Source organism: Rhinoraja longicauda, chromosome 3 (assembly GCF_053455715.1).
Source record: "Rhinoraja longicauda isolate Sanriku21f chromosome 3, sRhiLon1.1, whole genome shotgun sequence".
NCBI classification, from domain to species: Eukaryota; Metazoa; Chordata; class Chondrichthyes; order Rajiformes; family Arhynchobatidae; genus Rhinoraja; species Rhinoraja longicauda.
This window is the reverse complement of record NC_135955.1, coordinates 4,633,345-4,649,332: the sequence shown is the minus strand read 5'-3', so window position 1 is coordinate 4,649,332 and position 15,988 is coordinate 4,633,345. Positions and strand designations below refer to the sequence as shown.

The following is a 15,988-nucleotide window of genomic DNA, read 5'->3' as shown; positions in this document are numbered from 1 at the left end:
TTGGTATGTGACAATAAAGTAAAGTAAACTAAAACACTTTGATTTAGAAAGTGAAAATCAAATAAAGCCATGGATTGATTGATTTATGGGACGATACAGCATTGGAGCGTACCCTATGGCTGAGTCTGAGCTGTCCATAGATCTACCATTTATACTAGTTCTATGTTCTCCCATTTTCACGTCCACTCCCTACACATTTGGGGCAATTTGCAGTGGGCAATTAACCTACAAATCCACACATCTTTGGGAAGTGCAAGGAAACTGGAGCACCTGGAAGAAACACACCTGGTCACAGGGTGAATGTGCAAACTCTGCACTAACAGTGCACAAAGTCAGGATTGATTCTGGGTCTTTGGTTCTGCTCTAAATGCTGGAAATCTGAATGCTTGGAATATGTGGCAGGGCAGGCAGCATCTGTGGAGACAGAAACTGATTCAACGTGCCTCTTTCTATGGACGATGACAAATTTGCTGAATGTTTTCTGTTTTTACTTTATTTAGGCAGTGCTTGTGTTCCGCGTGTATTTCTGAAGCATATTATTGTATCTTTCAAGTCGGGTTTATTGTTTTATGCTGAAGTATGGTGAGGTGCACGTACAATGAAAATATTTTGTTTCCACTAGCACCCCAGGCACATAGACTCAAACACACATACAATAAATTATGCAGAAATTGCACAAAATTGCACATTAAGTTATAATCTAAAAACCACAAAGGATGAAAATCTGAAAATGCTAGAAATTCCCAGCATCAAATAGCGCAAAAGTATGGTGAATGTACTTTTGTGGTTGTGCAAAATAATTTCACTGTGCTGAGCATACGTGACAATGAAGAACCATTTATATCCTGTAGATCAGGCAACCTCTACGAAGAGAGAGTTACACAGAAAGAAAGAATGCTGTGCAAAAACAAGACATTTTTGCAAAAACATAATTAGAACACATAAAATAAGTCCATGCAGTGCCAGAGGTGAACCTTGGTGTTCCGTTGACGAGGTAGGATTAGTGTTGTGACTGCTCATTTAGGCTGACCCACTTTTACCACCATTCCTTACTGTTCTAATTCAGGAAATGTGTTAGCCAAGATTAATGAACATCATGGTGCCACAAACAGCAGTGAAGAAAATTACCTGTTTTATTAAGTTATGATCTTAAAAACTACAAAGGATGGAAATCTGAAAAAACCCCAGAAAATGTTGGAAACATCCCGCCGCATATCAGGCAACCTCCAAGAGAGAGAAATGGTGTTAACAATTTTGATATGATGATCCTTTATCAAATTTTCTGTCTAGATTGGGAGAGGCAATGGTTTAAAAATGGCGGTGCAGTAAATACTTTTAGTTTAGTTTAGAGATACAGCATGGAATCAGGCCCTTCGGCCCACCGAGTCCGTTCTGACCAGTGATCCCCACTCATGAACGCTATTCCACACACACTAGGGACAATTTACACTTATACCAAGCCAATTAACCTACAAACCTGTCCGTCTTTGGAGTGTGGGAGGAAACCAAAGATCTTGGAGAAACCCCATGCGGTCACAGGGAGTACGTACAAACTCCATACAGACGGCACCCGTAGTTGGGATCGAACCCGGGTCTCCGGCACTGCAAGCACTGTAAGGCAGCAACTCTACCACTGTTCCATCGTGCTGCCCGTGGATGGACACGAATATGGGTGGCACTAAATGTTATGAATACAAGCCCACCACCCATTTTCTAGCTGCTGGTGGTCCGGTGCCTCCTTTAATCTGGACAACATCATGAGAGTGCACTTGAAATCCCCCCTCGAACTGACCCCGGAAATGCGACGCCTAGGACAGATGAGGTGGTGAGCTCGACCTCATCAACTCTTGGCGAGTCAAATTTGCCTCCTAAGGCCATGGCTCTGAAACTCTGGCCCTGCTGGAGCCGACAGATCCGTTCTCATAGCCGATTTCCGCAGCCGATCGGCGGGTCAGATTTTCTCCCGTGGCCGGGGCTGAGGATCTCTGGTCCGAGCTGGATAGAGCTCTTAAGGATAGCGGAGTGAGGGGGTATGGGGAGAAGGCAGGAACGGGGTACTGATTGAGAGTGATCAGCCATGATCGCATTGAATGGCGGTGCTGGCTCGAAGGGCTGAATGGCCTACTCCTGCACCTATTGTCTATTGTCTATCAGTTCCCTATGGCAGACGTCCAAGGCCGACATTGCCGGCTGGTATCTCGGTCTTTCTTAGGCCTAGGCGGACTGTTCCGGTACCATTGGACTCCTCTTGGAGGCCATGACATCTGTCGATTCGGAATAACGGATAATCTAGAAAGTGTCTGGAACCAAGGATTGGTGGTGGATCTTTATTGGATTTGCAGGTGCCCGGCTCTCTGCTCTTGTCACCGTTAGAAGAGATAGTTCAGACAAATTCTTTAAACTATATCCTCGGTATTCTCCTGGTGGGAATGGGCATAATCTTCAGATTTCTCGGAACATAAACTAAATCTTGATTTTTTTTTTCAGATTTTGCTTTTGGTTTATTTCAGAGATTTGTCTTGGTAATTAACCCTGAAAAGATCAGATATTTGAAATGTCTTTATTCTCACGCAATATTTTTCAGTTAAGAAACTCAAATTCTTGGTTAGTACGGGGGTTATGGCGAGAAGGCAGGAGAATGGGGTTGAGAGGGAAAGATAGATCAGCCATGATTGAATGGCGGAGTAGACTCGATGAGCTGAATAGCCTAATTCTGCTCCTATGACTTATGAAAATGAGTGGCACAATGAAGCATTTGCTGCTCCTACTGTATGGTTTCAGTGACCAATGTTCACTCCTGACCTTAGGGTGTGGAATCGTCATTGTTTCTCTCTGACAGCATGGTTTGCTTGGGTTTCTTCCTGCTTCGTGAAGATGAATTGGTACATTAACTGGTGACTGTAAATTACACTTAGTGCAGATGTGTGTCAGGAGAATCTGGGGATGGGGCGATCGACAGTGGAGTTGAAGGCATCGTGAGAGTGAATAGGTTGCAATGATATAAGAGGAGGAATACGCTTGTGAGGCTGGCATCAATCTATGGGCCAAATGGCCTCTTTTGTTGAATGAAATATGAAATATTGTTAATGACATCCAACAATTACATCCAACAATGACGTTCTCTGCTGCACATTTATGTTAATCTGAGATTCCTTCCTGTCCACGTCCACCTCCCCCCCCCCCCCCACTGACAGTAGGTACTCGATCAAGTCATTGACTAACCTACCCAAAAACCTAAACCTAAAACAAACCTAGAATTGTGGACGCAGCCCAGCCCATCACACATACCAACTTCCCTTCCATTTACTCATTTACACCTCGCGCTGCCTCGGCAAGGTCAGCAGCATAATCAAGGACGAGTCGCACCCTGGCTACTCCCTCTTCTCCCCTCTCCCATCAAGCAAGAGGTACAGAAGTGTGAAAACGCACACCTGCAGATTCGGGGACAGTTTCTTCCCAGCTGTTATCAGGCAACTGAACCATCCTACCAACAACTAGAGAGCCTTCTTGAACTACCATCTACCTCGTGAGACACCCTCAGACTATCTTTAATTGGACTTCAGTGGACTTTATCTCGCACTAAACATTGTTCACGTTATTCCCTTTATCTTGTATCTGTACACTGTGGATGGCTCGATTGTAATCATGTATTGTCTTTCTGCTGGATGGACAGCACGCAACAAAAGCTTTCCACTGTACCTCGGCACACATGACAATAAACTATGGATGGGGGGGGGGGGGGGGGGCGGAGAGAGAGGGAAAGCAAGGATTACTTTGAAGTTCGAGAAATCAATATTCATATCGCTGGGGTGTAAGTTGCCCAAGCGAAATATGTGGTGCTGTTCCTCCAATTTAATTTGGGCCTCACTTTGACAGTGTAGGAGGCCCAGGACAGAAAGGTCAGTGTGGGAATGGGAGAGGGAGTTAAAGTGCTGAGCAACCGGGAGTACTTCTATCAGGTCTCCCCTCAGGCTCCAACACTAGGGGAGTAGCAGAGCAAACAATGTGCAACTTGGCTGCACAAGATTGGAGCAGGGTTTTTTGTTAACGACTGTCTTGCCAAAGAAATTGCCAAGTATTTTGCTACATCCTGCGGGGCTGCACACCAATTCAAGTACTTCTTTCTTTATCAAGGCAGTTGTTCACAAAAAAACCTGCTGCAATCCTGTGCAGCCATGTTCAACAATATTTGCTTCAGAGATATTCTACAATATCTCTACACTTGTGGTGGTTCGAGAAAAGCTAATGCTACATCCAGAAGTGGTTTGCCAGAATACTGCCTGAATTAGGGGGTATTAGCGACAAGGAGAGGCTGCATGAACTTGGGATTGTTTTCACTAGAGTTTTGGAGGCTAAGGGGAGACCTGATCGAAGTATGTAAAATTATTATTATAGGGAAGACAGTCAGAACCTGTTTCCCTGGATGGATATGTCAACGTCTGGAGGACATAGCTTTAGAGTGAGAAGGGAAAAAGGTTTAAAGCAGATTTTAGTTTAGTGATCATCATCATTGGCGGTCACTCGAAGCAATTATGACTGTCCTCTCCATAGGGTCGGACGCCTGTGCGTCACTTTGTCTAACGTGGGGAGACTGGCGCACAGACAGCCACCACATGGTCCTTGACAGATTTGGGTCAGGATCCAGTGGCATGGAGTCCAAGACGACCGGGGGGCCTTTTCTGCTGCAGCCTTCATCCATCCGCCTTCCCAGCCGTTGTGACGTTCCATTAAAGTCAGCCGTCATCCTCCGCTTGTTCCACCGTTGAGGTCTTGGTTGGATCGCTCTTTGTCAGGAACCTCCCCCTCGACCGTACCGCCATGGGTGACCCTACCAGGAGCATAGTTCCAGACGGCATCACTCTCAGGATCTCAGGACCACACAAGCTTCTCCACCACGTCAAGGTGACAATCCACGGAGAAGAGTTTAGAGATAGAGTGCAGAAAAAGGCCCTTCAGCCCAGCAAGTCAGCGCCGACCAGCAATCCCCGTGCACTAACACTATCCTACACACACACACATTAGAGACAATTTACAATTTCACCAGGCCAATTAACCGACAAACCAGTACGACTTTGGAGTGTGGGAGTGAACAGGAGAAAACCCACACATGTCACAGGGAGAACGTACAAACTCCGTACAGACAAACACCCATAGTCAGGATGGAACCCGGGTATCTGGCGCTGTAAGGCAGCAACTCTACTGCTGCGCCACTGTGCTGCCCTGTGTGCAGGGCAAGGTTTTTACACAGTGAATGGTGGGTGCCTGGAAAGTGCTGCAGGAGATGGTGGTGGAGGCAGATATCACGGCGTTTCGGAGGCTTTTAGATACGTGGCACGTGGATATACAGGGAATGGAGAGAAGAAATGGGAAAAAACTGCAGATGCTGGTTGAAATCGAAGGTAGACACAAAATGCTGGAGTAACTCAGCGCGTCAGGCTGCATCTCGGGAGAGAAGGAATGGGTGAAATTTCAGGTCGAGACCCTTCTTCAGACTGATGTCAGGGGAGGGGGCGGGATAAAGATAGGATGTAGTCGGAGACAGGAAGACTAGTGGGAGAACCGGGAAGGGGGAGGTGATAGAGAGGGAAAGCAGGAAATATCTGAAGTTAGAGAAGTCAATGTTCATGCCTCTGGGGTGTAAACTGTCCTATGCATTTTGTGGGCTGACAGGCCTGTTCCTGTGCTCAATTGTTCTATGTACCTCTGTACGGAGCAGTTAATGCTGCACCAATCCTCAAGCCTTCTTTTGCAGCAGCACCTGTATAATTTGGTGCATTGAATAGTCACGTAAATTAACTGCTGCTTCTTCTTCTTTCGTGTCCATCATCCACGTTTCAAATGTTGACATCGCTGTCATCGTCCGTCCTGAAGAGGGCGCAAGCTTCTGGCGGCCATCAGTGGGAGCCATCACTTGTCACAATAGATGATGTTGGTAGCAGAATTAGCTCGGGACACTTCCAGTTTCCAGCCCCGCGACGTGGGTGCTTCTGCTATGGGGCCACTCAAATGAGCTAATTAATTTTAATAAATTTATGCATGACGTCTATCGGAGCATTAATCAAAGGGCATTTTATTAATTATGTTGGGTTGAGGTAATTTATTACCCAGTTCTGAAGGTACTGCGGGATTTTATTAATTTAAATTGGCGTGGAATATGAATTGCCAAAGAAAAGGTCAAGATTAAGTTTATTTTCATATGCATGAATGCAGGGAGGTACAGGCGCAATGAAAAATCTTGCGTGCAGCAGCATCATCGGCACATAAAATTCTAAGAAAAGAATGCAAAAAAGAAAAGACATTAGTGTAAAAACAAGACTGTAGTATTCTTCTTCTTCTGTCGTATGTCTTTTAGATTTAGATTTAGAGATACAGCGCGGAAACAGGCCCTTTGGCCCACCGGGTCCGCGCCGCCCAGCGATCCCCGCACACTAACACTATCCTACACACACTAGGGACAATTTTTACATTTGCCCAGCCAATTAACCTACACACCTGCACGTCTTTGGAGTGTGGGAGGAAACCAAAGGTCTCGGAGAAAACCCACGCAGGTCACGGGGAGAACGTACAAACTCTGTACAGACGGCGCCCGTAGTCAGGATCGAACCTGAGTCTCCGGCGCTGCATTTGCTGTAAGGCAGCAACTCTACCGCTGCGCCACCGTGTCGCCCTTAGACCTGCAGCTCCGTTGAGGCGAGGCGGGCCAACGTGTCATCGTCCAGGTCAATCAGACCTCGTTCACCATTCGGTGGCCGGTATTTGGGGCAACTGGTGACTGGGTTCACCGATGTAGCGGTGTAGCCTAGATGGTTCTGCTGACTTCCACTGGTCTCTCCATCTCGTCTTGACCCAGGCGGCCTTGGAAGTGTCAACCGGTGTTGTTACAGAGCAGCTCGTGGGCTTGCATGGCGAAGGGGCGCTGTGACTTGATGCGAACATGTCGTGGTGTCTCTGTGACGATCTGATGGAGAAGGTGGAATTCACTGTAGTATTGAAAAGGGACGATAGTTTTCTATGGTTGAGGTATGATTAGGCTTAGAAACATAGAAACATAGAAAATAGGTGCAGGAGTAGGCCATTCGGCCCTTCGAGCCTGCACCGCCATTCAATATGATCATGGCTGATCATTCAGCTCAGTAGCCTGTACCTGCCTTCTCTCCATACCCCCTGATCCCTTTAGCAAAAAGGGCCACATCTAACTCCCTCTTAAATATAGCCAATGAACTGGCCTCAACTACCTTCTGTGGCAGAGAATTCCACAGACTCACCACTCTGTGTGAAGAAATGTTTTCTCATCTCGGTCCTAAAAGACTTCCCCCTTATCCTTAAGCTGTGACCCCTGGTTCTGGACTCCCCCAACATCGGGAACAATTTTCCCGCATTTAGCCTCTCCAACCCCTTAAGAATTTTATATGTTTCTATAAGATCCCCCCTCAGTCTTCTAAATTCCAGCGAGTACAAGCCCAGTCTATCTAGTCTTTCCTCATATGTAAGTCCCGCCATCCCAGGGATCAATCTGGTGTAGGTTGCATTAAAAAAACCTGATGGTTGCAGGAAAGTAGCTGTTCCTGCACCTGGTGGTGTGGGACATCAGGCTCCTGTACCTCCTGCCCGACGGCAGCCGTGAGACGAGGGCACGGCCCGGATGGTGGCGATCCTTGATGGTAGACGCCACCTTCTTGAGGCAGTGCCTGGTGCAGATGCTGTTGATAGTGGGGAGGGCTGTGCCTGTGATGGACCGGGCTGAGACCGACACTCTCTACAGCCTCTTGTGTATGCTGATTTATAGCATGTTTATCATTTTGTCCATCTAAACATGAAGCTCGTGAATCTGCTTATGGGTCTATCTTAGTGATCTTTAATGACCGGCGCTATTTTTCTCTCAGTTAGCTTGTATCTCCCAATTTCCATCATGATTCGAGGCCTGTACTGTCAGGCTTGATGCTTAAACCTAAATTGCTGCAATACTGGTCTTTTAGACCCCCTGTCACAAGATGGCGCCGCTGTTACACCACACTCCCAACTTTGTTACACAGAGTGCTGGAGTAACTCAGCGGGTCAGGCAGCATCTCTGGAGAACATCGATAGATGACGTTTCACAGAGTGCTGGAGTAACTCAGCGGGTCAGGCAGCATCTCTGGAGAACATGGATAGGTGACGTTTCACAGAGTGCTGGAGTAACTCAGTGGGTCAGGCAGCGTCTCTGGAGAAACATAGAAACATAGAAAATAGGTGTAGGAGTAGGCCATTCGGCCCTTCGAGCCTGCACCGCCATTCAATATGATCATGGCTGATCATCCAACTCAGTTTCCTGTACCTGCCTTCTCTCCATACCCCCTGATCCCTTTAGCCACAAGGGCCACATCTAACTCCCTCTTAAATATAGCCAATGAACTGGCCTCAACTCCCTTCTGTGGCAAAGAATGCCACAGATTCACCACATGGATGGTGACCTATCCATGATCTCCAGAGATGCTGCCTGACCCGCTGAGTTACTCCAGCACTCTGTCTGCTTCTTTTTGTAAACCAGCAACCGAAGCTACAACATTTGAAACACATTTGGACACGTACATGGATAGGAAAGGTTTAGAGGGATATGGGCCAAATGCAGGCGACTAGTGTAGATGGGACATCTTGGTCAGCATGGGCAAGTTCAGCCGAAGATCCTGTTTCCATGCTGCATGGGCCTGACTCTGACTACACTTCGTATAAGAAAATAACTGCAGATGCGGCACGGTAGCGCAGCGGTAGAGTTGCTGCTTTACAGCGAATGCAGCGCCGGAGACTCAGGTTCGATCCTGACTACGGGTGCTGCACTGTAAGGAGTTTGTACGTTCTCCCCGTGACCTGCGTGGGTTTTCTCCGAGATCTTCGGTTTCCTCCCACACTCCAAAGACGTACAGGTATGTAGGTTAATTGGCTGGGTAAATGTAAAAATTGTCCCTAGTGGGTGTAGGATAGTGTTAATGTGCGGGGATCACTGGGCGGCACGGACTTGGAGGGCCGAAAAGGCCTGTTTCCGGCTGTATATATATGATATGATGATATGCTGGTACAAATCGATTTATTCACAAAATGCTGGAGTAACTCAGCAGGTCATGCAGCATCTCGGGAGAGAAGGAATGGGTGACGTTTCGGGTCGAGACGTCTGAAGAAGGGTCTCGACCCGAAACGTCACCCATTCCTTCTCTCCCGAGATGCTGCCTGACCTGCTGAGTTACTCCAGCATTTTCTGACTACACTTCCCTGTGTCTCCCTGTCTGTTACTCCTGGTAACACCTGGGATTAAGGATTTTAATATTTTAATCCATTATTCATTTTTAAGAAGTAATTATACAAGTACCTGGATTGGACAGTGTTTAAAGGAATATATTGGTTAAACGCTGGCAAGTGGGACTAGTGTAGATGGGGCATGTTGGTCGAAGGGGGCTAGGTGGGCCTGAGTCCGTGCTCTATGACTTTGCGTGCCTCTGTGTGTCTCTGTGTGCCTCGTGATGGAGATGGCAAGAATGCATTAGGCAGTGGATGGTGTCTGCTGTGGTGCGAGTGAGGTGATTGTCCTGAGTTCCTTCAAATCCTTCGCTCGGATGTTGCAGTAATGTGGAAGGTGTAGGTCTTGGGGTTGAATGTGATGGTGTGAGGTCTTGCACTAGACAGTCTCACCGTATTGACCTCAGGAGTTGGGGCGTCATGATACAGCATCTGTTAAGGCCACATTCAGAGCACTGTGTATTTTCCAGTCGCTCTACAATCGGAAAGGATGCAAAAAAAGATTTGCCAGGATTTTATTGGAACTGGATGTTTGTAAGGAGAGGCTGGAAAAGCTGGGCCTTCCCTGGGGGCAGAAGGCCGAGCTTCAGAAGATAATGTGGGGGATTGAGACGATGAACATCCACAGTCCACAGCACCAGAACTATCCTGTGCCTAGCACGTTGCTGGAATCACAAGGAAAGTGATGGGAGTTTGTACGTTTTCCCTGTGACCACGTGGGTTTTCTCCAGGTGCTCCGGTTTCCTCCCACACTCCAAAGACGTACAGGTTTGTAGGTTAAATAGTTGCTGTAATTTGTAAATCCCTAGTGTGTGGGATAGTGCTAGTGTACGGGGTGATGGCTGGTCAGCGCGGACCCCTTGAGCACAAGGGCCTGTTTACGCACTGTATCTCTAAAGTCTAAATCGCTGTGTGGTTCTAGCATTCCACGAGTCTTGCTTGTGCCCTCTGCTTGCTGAGCCCCCTTGCCGCCAGTCCGCCAGTCCACCAGTATTTCTGAATAAAAAAAATTATTAAACTCTGCAGGGATGAAGGGCCTGTTTCTGTGCTGTACGACTTTAACTGGAAATCTGAAATAAAAACAGAAAAACCTGGAAGTGCTCAGCTGGTCGGTCAGTCAGCAGTTAGAATATTTTGCAGGGATGAAGGGCCTGTTTCTGTGCTGTACGACTTTAACTGGAAATCTGAAATAGAAACAGAAAAACCTGAAAATGCTCAGCTGGTCGGTCAGTCAGCAGTTAGAATATTTTAATTCATCTCCCGGAAGTCCTGGCAATGTATTGTCATCCTGAAACTTTAATTCTGTGTTGGAAGGAACTGAGGATAGACGATAGGTGCAGGAGGAGGCCATTCGGCCCTTCGAGCCAGCACCGCCATTCAATGTGATCACGGCTGATCATTCTCAATCAATACCCCGTTCCTGCCTTCTCCCCCATACCCCCTGACTCTGCTATCCTTAAGAGCTCTATCTAGCTCTCTCTTGAATGCATTCAGAGAATTGGCCTCCACTGCCTTCGGAGGTAGAGAATTCCACAGATTCACAACTCTCTGACTGAAAAAGTTTTTCCTCATCTCAGTTCTAAATGGCCTACCCCTTATTCCTAAACTGTGGCCCCTTGTTCTGGACTCCCCCAACATTGGGAAAATGTTTCCTGCCTCTAACGTGTCCAACCCCTTAATAATCTTATACGTTTCGATAAGATCTCCTCTCATCCTTCTAAATTCCAGTACAAGCCTAGTCGCTCCAGTCTTTCCAGGAACTGAGGATGTTGGTTTACACCGAAGATAGATGCAAAGTGCTAAAGTAACACAGTGGGTCAGGCAGCATCTCTGGAGAACATGAATGATTTTTTTTTCTCCAGAGATGCTGCCTGACCCTCTGAGTTACTCCAGCACTTTGTGTCTATCCTCATTAACTCTGTGTTTCCGTCTCTCCACATAAGCTGCCTTACCTGAGCAATTTCTGCGCTCTTTTCTTTAGTCTTTAGACTTTACTTTAGACTTTTGAGACACATTGTGGAATCGGCCCCTTCAGATTACCGGGTCCGTGTTGACCAGAAGAGATCGTTCCGTACACTAGCATTATCCGACACACTAGGGACAATTTTCAATTTTACTGAAGCCAATTAACCTACAAACCTGCACATCTTTGGAGTGTAGGAGGAAACCCACGTGGTGACAGGGAGAACGTGCAAACTCTGTAACGCCAGTACCCGTAGTCAGGATCTCAGGCGCTGCATGGCAGCAGATCTATAGCTATGCCTCTATGCCACGCTCTTACCTTCAACTTTAAACGTTATCTGTGCTTAAATCCCTTCGTTGTCTAGCTGCCTCCAAGGTCTGTAATCTCCTCCAGCTCCTGAGATCTCGTTATCTTTCATCTGGTTCTCGGCCAATTATTTTAAATTGGCGTCCTTGTGTACACCTTTTTTGCTTTAACCTCGACTCTTGGAAATAATAAGCGGAAATAATAAGCTGAACCCTTTGAATACTAAGCAAACATTAAGTCAAGAAATGTAAATTGGAGGAACGCGCTAATTGAAGGAACGGCACCTCGTATTTCGCTTGGGCAGCTTGCAGCCCAGCGGTAAGACTTGATTTTCTAATTCCAACTAACACCTGCATTCGGTCTCTCACCGCCCCTCCCCCACCCTGGTTGTCCTGCTAGTTCCACTCTTCAGATCCATGTTTCCCTTCTTTGTCACCTCTTCCGCAGCCAACAATGGACCATTGTGAGCTCCACATTTCCTTGGTCGGAAAAACTTTTTCAGTCAGAGAGTTGTGAATTTGTGGAATTCTCTGCCTCAGAAGGCAGTGGAGGCCAATTCTCTGAATGCATTCAAGAGAGAGCTAGATAGGGCTCTTAAGGATAGCAGAGTCAGGGGGTATGGGGAGAAGGCTGGAATGGGGTACTGATTGAGAATGATCAGCCATGATCACATTGAATGGCGGTGCTGGCTCGAAGGGCCGAATGGCCTACTCCTGCACCTATTGTCTATTGTCATCAGTGCCGGCTCTGATTTGTTCCGAACCTTTTCACATCTCTAGTTTCCCTCCCCACCCCCCCGAATCTCAGTTTGAAGAAGGGTCTCGACCCGATACGCACCTGTTCCATTTTTCCAGAGATGCTGCCGAGTTACTCTGAGTTACTCAAGCATTTTGTGTCTCTCGTCAATGTAAACAAAATAAGGTTTTACAATTCTGTGAGTCACAAATTCTGCTAGCAACTGAGTCTCGTTGCACATTAAAACACTGGAGGGGACGGCATTTGTAAACTGCAATATTTCAGCCTGGCCGGTTTATAGGATTATCTAAACCACTCAATTGGATTACTGCCTTGTAATTCACCGAGATCCCCCTAGTCCTTTACACAATGACATTTTGATTAATGCTGTTGCCTGTTTGCCAATATTTGCATACCCCGAGCGTGTCTCAGTATCACTGCGACGTTGAGGATTAAGGTATGCGCTTGCTGTCTCCCTGAACATTTGCTGGCAGCTTCTCAGCTTGGCCGGTGTGGTTAGGAGAGACATGGTGCTTTAGCCAAAGCTGCCACCTCCATCGTCATTGGTGGTCACTTGAAGCCAGTTATGTATGTTCTCCTGAAAACGACACGGTTTTTAGTTTAGTTTAGAGATACAGTTTGGAAACAGGCCCTTCGGCCCACCGAGTCCGTGCCGACCAGCAATGCCCCCCCTCCCCTCCGGGATAGGCGGACATGGACAGGTGATATTTTACACACTAGAGTGGTGGGTGGCTGGAACGTGCTTCTAGGGGTGGCGGTGGAGGCAGCTACAATAGTGGCATGGGGTAAGATTCAGCGAGCCGTATACAGAATACAGAATACAGAGCCTTTATTTGTCATTCGGTACCGAGGTACCGAACAAAATTACGTTACCAGCAGTCACACAAAAAAAGAAACACAAGACACATGACCCCAACACAAACATCCATCACAGTGACTCCAAACACCCCCTCACTGTGATGGAGGCAACAAAACTTCCGCTCTCTTCCCCACGCCCAAGTCCCCGCGGCCGAGCCACACCGGGCGCTGAAACATCCCACGGCCGAGCCGGGCGATGGAAGGCCCCGCGGCCGAGCCGCACCAGCGATGTAAAGTCCCGCGGCCGAGCCGCGCCGGGCGATGTTAGGTCCCGCGGCCGAGCCGCACCGGGCGATGGAAGGCCCCGCGGGCGATGGAAGGCCCCGCGTTTTTTTCCCAGCGCAAACGGAGATACGACCCGGAAAGGGTCGCATCTCCGTTGAGGAAGAGATTTTTAAAGGTTTCCCCCACCCCCCCACCACCCCCCACATATACACAGCTAAAGATAGACTATTTCATACATCTAACATCTAACACTAACAAATAGACAAGAAAAGAAGAAAGACAAACAGACTGCCGGCGAGCCACAGCTGCAGGGCAGCGCCGCCACTTCCGGTATCTGTTGAACAGCTGGACATCTCAGTGTACCATAGATGCAAGGAACTGCAGATGCTGGTTTACAGAAAGGACACAAAGTTCCGGAGAAACAGCTGACCGGGCAGCATCTGTGGAGGGATTGGATTCTCAGTCTTCATTCTCTCCCCAATTACTGCTGCCGAAGACCGAGAGTGCAGACCGGACTAGATTTTCAAGATTTGCCAAAACCTAACGACTTTTGTATGCTGTCTCCGTGGGTTATTTCTATACACTTTGGACTTAATCGGGGACTGTGCTTGGGTATGGTAACACTTTATTGAACTGAACCAGGGGCCACAGTTGAAGAATAAGGGGTAGGCCATTTAGAACGGAGATGAGGAAAAACTTCTTCAGTCAGAGAGTTGTAAATCTGTGGAATTCTCTGCCTCAGAAGGCAGTGGAGGCCAATTTTCTGGATGCTTTCAAGAGAGAGCTAGATAGAGCTCTTAAGGATAGAGGAGTCGGGGTATGGGGAGAAGGCAGGAACGGGGTACTGATTGAGAATGATCAGCCATGATCACATTGAATGGTGGTGCTGGCTCGAAGGGCCGAATGGCCTTCTCCTGCACCTATTGTCTATAGTCCATTGTGACATTTAAGGATAGGTACATGGATATGCTGGGAATGGAGGGATGTGGATCATATGCAGACAGATCAGATTGATTTAACTTGGCATCATGTTCAGCATAGACATTGTGGGCCGAGGGGCCTGTTCCTGTGTTGTACCGAACGGTGTGACTTGGAGAGACTGAGTGAATGGGCAGCCGGAACTTGGTCCTTGATGGAGACACACCCAGATGCAAAGGCATGGACTCTACCATGGTTGGGTGTCTCTCCCTACTGCAACCATCGTCCCCCTTCTCAGCCGCGGTGGTGCCCCCATCCTCTGCCCATTGCACCATGGAGGTCCTAGGTTCACAAGTCATAGGAGCACAATTAGACCATATTTGGCCCATGGAGTCTACTCTGCCATTCAATCATCTTTCCATCTCAACCCCATTCTCCTGCCTCCGCCCCGTAACCCCTGACACCTGTACTAATCACGAATCTGTCAACTTCCACCTTACAGTGGCGGCCTTGAAAGCGATCGCGTGGCAGGTCTTTCTCTTGGGCCACTCTTAGAAACATAGAAAATAGGTGCAGGAGTAGGCCATTCGGCCCTTCGAGCCTGCACCGCCATTCAATACGATCATGGCTGATCAGCCAACTCAGTATCCCGTATCTGCCTTCTCTCCATACCCCCTGATCCCTTTAGCCACAAGGGCCACATCTAACTCCCTCTTAAATATAGCTAATGAACTGGCCTCAACTACCTTCTGTGGCAGAGAATTCCACAGATTCACCACGCTCTGTGTGAATCTTTGTCTTAACCTGCCCGCTCTGGGTGACCCTGCCGGGAGCTAGCTCCAGAGTGTTCAGCTCACAGGGCCGTGGGCACATGTGAGCTGTTCCACTGCCACGTGGTGGCCACCCTTGGAGAAGAGCCAAGGTTGGTCCTCCTAACCCATCCCTTTTTGGTTTCTAACTTCCATTCGCCATCTGCATGTCTCCAGCAAGCCCAGCGGTTATTCCCCAGCCCAAAATTCTCTTGAACAGTTCAGAGGGCATTTATGTATCACTGTGTTTGTTGGTGGTTCTCCAGTCATTTGGGCCAGGCCAGTTAAAGAGAGCAAACTGAAGGGCACAGGGTTCAAGGATTATGGGGGGAAGGCAGGAGAATGGGGTTGAGAGGGAAAGATAGATCAGCCTTGATTGGATGGTGGAGTAGACTCGATGGGCTGAACGTCCCAATTCTACTCCTGTGAGTTATGAACTAAGTGAATCTTGAGAAGCTTTACGACAATCAAGGTTTGGATGGATATGGTTTAGTTCAGAGATACAGCGCGGAAACAGGCCCTTTCGGCCCACCGGGTCCACGCCGACTTGCGATCCCCGCATATTAACAGTATCCCACACCCACTAGGGACAATTTTTACATTTACCAAGCCAATTTATCTACATATCTGAAAATCTTTGGAGTGTGGGAGGAAACGGAAGGTTTCGGAGAAAACCCACGCAGGTCACGGGGAGAACGTACAAACTCCGTACAGACGGCGCCCGTAGTCGGGACGGAACCCGGGTCTCCGGCGCTGCGTTCGCTGTAAGGCAGCAACTCTACCGCTGCGCCACCGTGCCGCCCGAAGTGTTGGGGATTTGTGAAAAGTGCTGCCAGCCTCTGTGATTGGGGCACAAGCCACCCATATTCAAGAGAGATGGATGAAG

General features: G+C 48.0%; 1 protein-coding gene across 1 annotated transcript in view; it reads left to right on the top strand.

Annotated features, from left to right (window-relative positions):
- The window catches only part of ggt6 (gamma-glutamyltransferase 6), an 87,118-nt gene that overhangs the window by 971 nt on the left and 70,159 nt on the right, over nucleotides 1-15,988 (top strand). The window lies entirely within an intron of this gene.